Source organism: Paroedura picta, chromosome 3 (assembly GCF_049243985.1).
Source record: "Paroedura picta isolate Pp20150507F chromosome 3, Ppicta_v3.0, whole genome shotgun sequence".
Taxonomy (NCBI): Eukaryota; Metazoa; Chordata; class Lepidosauria; order Squamata; family Gekkonidae; genus Paroedura; species Paroedura picta.
Genome location: NC_135371.1, coordinates 116,457,973 through 116,464,510, shown reverse-complemented (window position 1 = coordinate 116,464,510; position 6,538 = coordinate 116,457,973).

Here is a 6,538-nt window from a genome sequence, read left to right as displayed (position 1 = left end):
TGTCTCCAGAATTCCTATCATTAAGCAAAAGTGCATATCGAAAGCATCCTCTGCATACTCTTGGCTCTGTGCCACTGTAATTTGAGAGGCAAGGGTCAGAATCTCGATTTCTAGTCTACTGTCTGCTCTGACCATGTATCGCTAGAGATGTGCTGCCTCTCCATCTCTTTTTTCTGGCATCTGTGGGGCCTTGATGACCCTTGTGAGGTATTAATTTAGGGGCCTGTTTTAGATCTAGAAACAAACCTTGTGTTTTCTGTTAGTTTGCAGTTTCCTAACTTTCCTGTTGAAATATCTCCTGGCTGAACCTAAGTGGATCTCTAAATGCAGTTATTTCATATGAGACATCAGTTAAATAGGGTTTAAAACAACCCTCACTTCTATTCACTGTCAGGGATAGGGTAAATAAGAATGTTGAGTAAAGAGACTTACATTATTTACAGGTAACACACAGCTTTTGCTGGGCTCACTAAACTATAAAATGTTAGTTATCAGCCAAGCTTTTTACTGCCAGTGAATATTGGCCTTCCCTCAGTCTCAGAATTCTCATAATGTCAATGTGAGCTCCTCATAGAAACTGCATGTCTGTAGCCAGTCACCCTCAGAAAATAGGGTGTGAGACAGCATTCTCTTCCTAATGTATTTATTATACAGTTCTGCTTTCTCTTTTTAAAAAGGCTCAGATATCCAAAGTATTCCGAAAGAGAATTTTGAATCGGCCTCTTCTGCAAGCACAAGCTCCTGCTGAGCTGACAGTAACAGGTTTTTCTCTCACGGTCCCTTCCCATTTGGCGTCTTCAGCCATGCGTGGCTCTCATTTGCTGCTTTCTGTTCTGCCTACAGCCCAAACAGGTATTCAGGAATAAGAGCCCAAGAGAAAAGAGCAGGAACTTGGCCCATCCATCATATCCCCCCACAACACGCATGTATCTATTCTTCCAGAAATCCTGTGTGCTAGGATAAGCTTAGAGAGGGACAATAATAAAAACTTAAATTGCATTTTGTTTAAAGATGGAGGGAAATATATGGACTGGTACAGAGATGATGGTATGGCAAAACTATTGTGTCACTGGCAGTACTGTTCTGGGCCTCACCAGAACCATTTATATTGAGTTATATCGGTCTAAGAATATGATCCTTTAAATTCAAGAAATGGGACACAGGGGCTCAAGCTTCTCAAGCCACAATGCTTTGTAAATAGTACTTACAGACATCTGAGAAGTAAAAGGAAAAATTCTGCCAAAAGGTTAGACTTAGAAACTGAGGGTTTTACACTGGAATTTTTTCTTTTGGAATTTACTGCACAGCAGAGGACTGAAAATGTGATTTTTCGGTCTTGTCCTCTAAGTTTGCAACATGTTTTGGGGAGTGTTACCGAAATACAACCTCTAGTCAGAGTTTCTATCTGACTTGTTTGTAGTTTTTAATGTGTTTCTCAATACTAGATGGTCATCTTTAAAAATCTGCATAGTTAATCCTATAAAGGAACATGGCAGTAGTGCCCCTCCACGGTATCTCTTCAGTCCCGTTGTGCAGTTTCCAGAGTAATACTGTCTAATACTGCAGTATGTTCTCCATAAGGTCTTACCTGGCTGGTCTAACAAATGTGTTAGGATGTATTCCAAGTTTTGAAAACCTAAAACATTATGAAGCTTTGGAAAATGCCTATTTGTGGCACCTCCAGGTAAACACATGCATTTTTGGAACAGGGGTTTGGTGAAGCTTTGGTCTTAACAACTTGATGAGAACTGGAGATCCTTTGGAGGCATCCTTGCCATTGACAATTCCCTGGAAAAGTAAAAGCAGTTGCCGTTGTTTTTGTCTTTCAAGAGGAAGAGGAGTACAAACAGGAGAGAATAAGTGTGTTTTCAACTTCCAGGTGAGGGAAGTTAAAACTCCATTTGGGGTAACAACTATTTGGCAAGATTCACCTCTCTTCCCCACGACGGCATTGTGTGCCAGCCAGGTCCTGTCTCTTTCCCTCTCCCGGAACTGACTGCCAGTAGCATATGCGCTACTTGATTATGAAACGCAGGGTCTTGCAGGGTGTGTGTATGTGTTCCTGTGTGTGTGTGCGTGGAAGGGCTCAGACAGGCGCCCAGGGGTGGCTGCAGAATTATGTAAGTTGCTTTCTGGCACTGTCTGGAACTCAAGTCTGCCTCAGCAAGGGGCTGAGGCGGTCATTAGCATTAGCTGCTCAGTCAAGCATCCAAAAGCCCAGTATGGCCACAGGAGACAACTATACTTTTCAAAGGGAAATGCTGTTTTCCCATTAAGTTAAACAGCTCACAGATGTTTGTCAGTAACTGCTGGCTGTTTATGTATTTAGCTTGTGTGTTCCCCGCCCCCCAATAATCTGACAACTTGAAATGCAAAGTTGCTGGATTTTTTGACAATTAAAGCCAGTTAAGATTTTGTAGAAATCAGCTTCTGATGTATTCTGAAATGGAACTGCATATATCATGTAAACATTTTAAGCTGAGTGACGTCTTCCCATGCTGAAAACCCGTGAAAAAGAGCACAAGAATTTTCTTTTGCCTTCAACAGCACAAAAAGTCAAAGCAAAATAATTAGATCTAAGCACTGATCCTTCTACATCAGTGATGGTCTCTGCAAGCTAAGGCACCGCCTCAAGATGTCATAATGGGGGCAGTATAGAAATTAAATGAATATAAATAAAGTAAGGCAGAATTTCTCAACTTTTTTTTATCATTGAGGAGCCCCTGAAACATTTTTTGGGCTTCAAGAAACTTCAGAAATGGTGCGATCATGCAGAATATTGTTGGGAAGCATAGCTGTGTACATGCCCACCTGGGCCCCTCCCACCCCCTCCAGGCCCATCATTGACCATGGGGGTAAGTATGAGTTATATATGGTCATACCACCCAAGACATGTTTAATATATTTTAAAATATATAAGAAATTAACTCCCACCCTTTTGGGCCATCAAGAAGCCCTAAGGTTTCACAAAGCCCTGGTTGAGAGAGCCTGCTTTAAGAAGAAGAAGAGTTGGTTCTTATATGATGCTTTTCTCTACCTGAAGGAGGCTCAAAGTGGCTTATGGTCACCTTCCCTTTCCTCTCCCCACAACAGACACCCTGTGAGGTGGGTGAGGCTGAGAGAGCCCTGATATCACTGCCCGGTCTGAACAGTTTTATCAGTGCCGTGGCAAGCCCAAGGTGACCCAGCTGGTTGCATGTGGGGGAGCGCAGAATCGAACCTGGCATGCCAGATTAGAAGTCTGCACTCCTAACCACTACACCAAGCTGGTGTGATAATACAGAAGACCAGTGTTACCCTGAACACACAAAATCCTTGAAGCGCATACCCAAGATCTTTCTTTGTATCTATTGATTAACTCTTACATAAATGTGCATGCTGCTGAAGAATGATTTAGCCCACACATTTACCCAGGTACTGGTCATAGTTTTATTTTGGGAGTAAATGTGTGTTGGCTCCTCCTTACAAGCAGGTATATACATTTATTGTAATGTGTGCAAGGCTACTCCACACCCTTACAGTCCCACATGGCTTCCCTCACACAGTTGGTCATCTACTATGCTGTGATGTCAACTGCTACAAGGCCGAAGGACAGGTCACCAGAGGACACAAGCATCTGATGACAGGATGGTAACACGGTGCTGTTAAAAGCACATTATTGGGACTTAATGAGTGACTGAGTCTGGATAATCTTTTGTTTCAAAAGGGAGTTCAAAAGCTAGAGCAAACAGCCAGGAGCAAAGATTTCTGGGTGTGGTTGTGGTTGGAAAGGCTCCTCCATGTCCCAGGCTTTCACAGGTCAAGCTTGAGTCCAGATTATTATTCAATTTATAGCCTGCTTTATTCCAAAGCTAGAGGTGGGTTACATAAAAGCATACCTCATTAGAACCCCTCTGATAAAGCCAACAACCTCAATCGAAGCATAAAGATAGTTAAGTCCCTCCTCCCCCCCCACCTGAAGAAGTGTGCGTGCAAATGAACACTTACACCTTGAATAAAGGTGCCCCTGGACTCAAACTTTGTTCTGCTGCTTCAGCTGGTTGAAGGGAAGTCGCCACAGACCCATGGTGAACAGGTGCTATTTTAGACAAATCTCCTTCAACCTCTTGATTTTTTTAGCAATAGATTCTTGCCATGCAAGCAGGACCACTGCGCTTTGGGGTTGCCAGCTCTGGGTTGGGGAATATCTGGAGATTTTAGAGGTGAGGCCTGGGGAGGGACTGCAGCAGAGTATCTTACCCCTGACCATATCCCCCAGAACAGCCATTTTCTCCTGGGATAATGATCCTGGAGACGAATAGTGAGAGATCTCTAGTGCCACCGGGGGGGGGGGGGGTTGGCAGCCCTATTTGAGTGTAAGGGTGACATTCCCTCTAGGGCAGGGGTAGTCAACCTGTAGTCCTCCAGATGTTCATGGACTACAATTCCTATGAGCCCCTGCCAGCAAACGCTGGCAGGGGCTCATAGGAATTGTAGTCCATGAACATCTGGAGGACCACAGGTTGACTACCCCTGCCCTAGGGTATCCTCCCTTGGGCCCACAGCAGTTGATGGAGACTCCCCTGGTGGCAGCACTGTCTAAGTACAAGAACATCTGGTGTGACCACAATGGCCATGGCCTCATAATTGAGCTTCATCATTTCTTGCCAGCTACCAACCTCTCCAGACTCACAGCTTGCCACAAATGAGAAATGTTTGTGGTGAGCTGAACACACTGCAAACTTTTTAATTTAAGAAGAGCAATTTTTTAAAAATCAGCTGCTTTTCTCTACCCAAAGGATTCTCAACGCAGCTTACAGTCTGCCCCCTCCTCTCCCCACAACAGACACCCTGGGAGGACGGTAGGGCCGAGGGAGCCCTGGAAGAATTGCTCTGCAAGAACAGCTCATGAGAAAACTCTGGAGAATCCAACCCAGCTCTCCAGATAAGAGATCACCGCTCTTAACCCCTACACCCCGCTGGCTTCTGTGGCTGTTGCACTTAAAAAGAAAGAGGTTGGTCCTGATGCCTCACCTCAGAATCAGAGGCTGACATGCTGACTCGATCCCTTGAAGAATACTTAGCACTAGCAGGTGTTCTCATAGATACATCCACTCAACTTCCAGGGTTGGGCTCCCGGCTGGTACTCCCTGCCCAATTCACTCTACACCCACTTGGAGCTGCACAGGTCACCACAATCCGCAGAAGTCTGGAGCTGCTGTGCTCATATGCATCTCAAGAAGTTTTGAAAAGGTTTGGAATGGGCATTGAGCATGTGGGGCTATATGCTAGGCAGCGGTCAGGGTCCGGGTTGCTGCTAGCTGGTGCTGATCTTTCTGTCAGTCCTCTGAGCTCTGGATCAAGCAGCTGGCAGTGCTCAAGGGCTACGATACTGCACCTGCTAAGAAAGGAATGCTCTGTAGTCGATGAGAGCCGGCAAAATGGGGATTTGGCGCAAGAATTGTGTTGCTGAAATGACACCTTTTAGCCTCAGTTCCCTCCTTCAAAATGGGAGTGAACACGCCATTTGACACTCAAGGGCAGTCACACTGTTTTATTGGTGGATTTTAAGCCTTCAGATGGTGCCTAGCTACTCTGAGGACTTTGTCAATATTAATGAACAGTAAATTAATCAATATGGACTTACTGAATTCTGATATAGGGGGCTAAGAGAGCTTAGTGACTATCCCAGGGACACCTAGCTGGCTCTCTATGGAGGAGTGGGGAACAAAGTGTGGTTCCCCGGAGTAGAGGTCACTGCTTTTAAGAAGAGTTGGTTCTTATACCCTGCTTTTCATTACCCTAAGGAGACTTGAAGAGGCTTACAATTCCTTTCCTCTCTCCGCAACAGACGTTCTGAGACAGTTCTGACAGAACTGATATGTGAAAACAGATCTAAGAGAACGGTGACTGGCCCAAGGTCACCCAGGTAGTTGCATGTGAATGAATGGGGAATCAAGCCTGCTTCTCCAGATTAGAGGGCATTGCTCTTAATCACTACACCACACTGGCTCTCAAGGCCTCACCTGTGACACTCAGCTACTCAAAGGGGCTGCTTGTGGAGAGCATGATGCCGGTTTGCTACTGCAGTAGGTGGCTTATTCACTGTGTAGGCCACTCATGAACACTAGGTGGGAAGGGCACAGCCAGCCCACGATGGCTGGAATATAACACAGTAGAATAGACCTTTTCCTTTCGTACCTCGTTTCTGCCTTCTGTACGAGCTCCCTCTGTGGCAGGACTTGTTGGCCCAATCATCTCTTTGGTTTGTGGCTGGTTGAGAAGCTGAAGCCTGAGGCTGTTGACTTGTCAAAAAGTGGAAAAGGAAAAAGCCCAGCAGGTAGAGTGGTTCCAGCCGGTGTATACAGGCAAAGGGATTAAGAGTGTTTATACAAACAGATAATGGACTGGCTCTAGAACTTCGTAAGACTTGTAGCCAAAGACAAAAAAAAACTCCTCCCAGAACTGCTAGTCAGTGTAGGATTTCTGGAACAAGTGCAGGATGTAGTCAAAACTTGGACAGATGGATAAGACCTGCATATCCCATATGTATGCACCC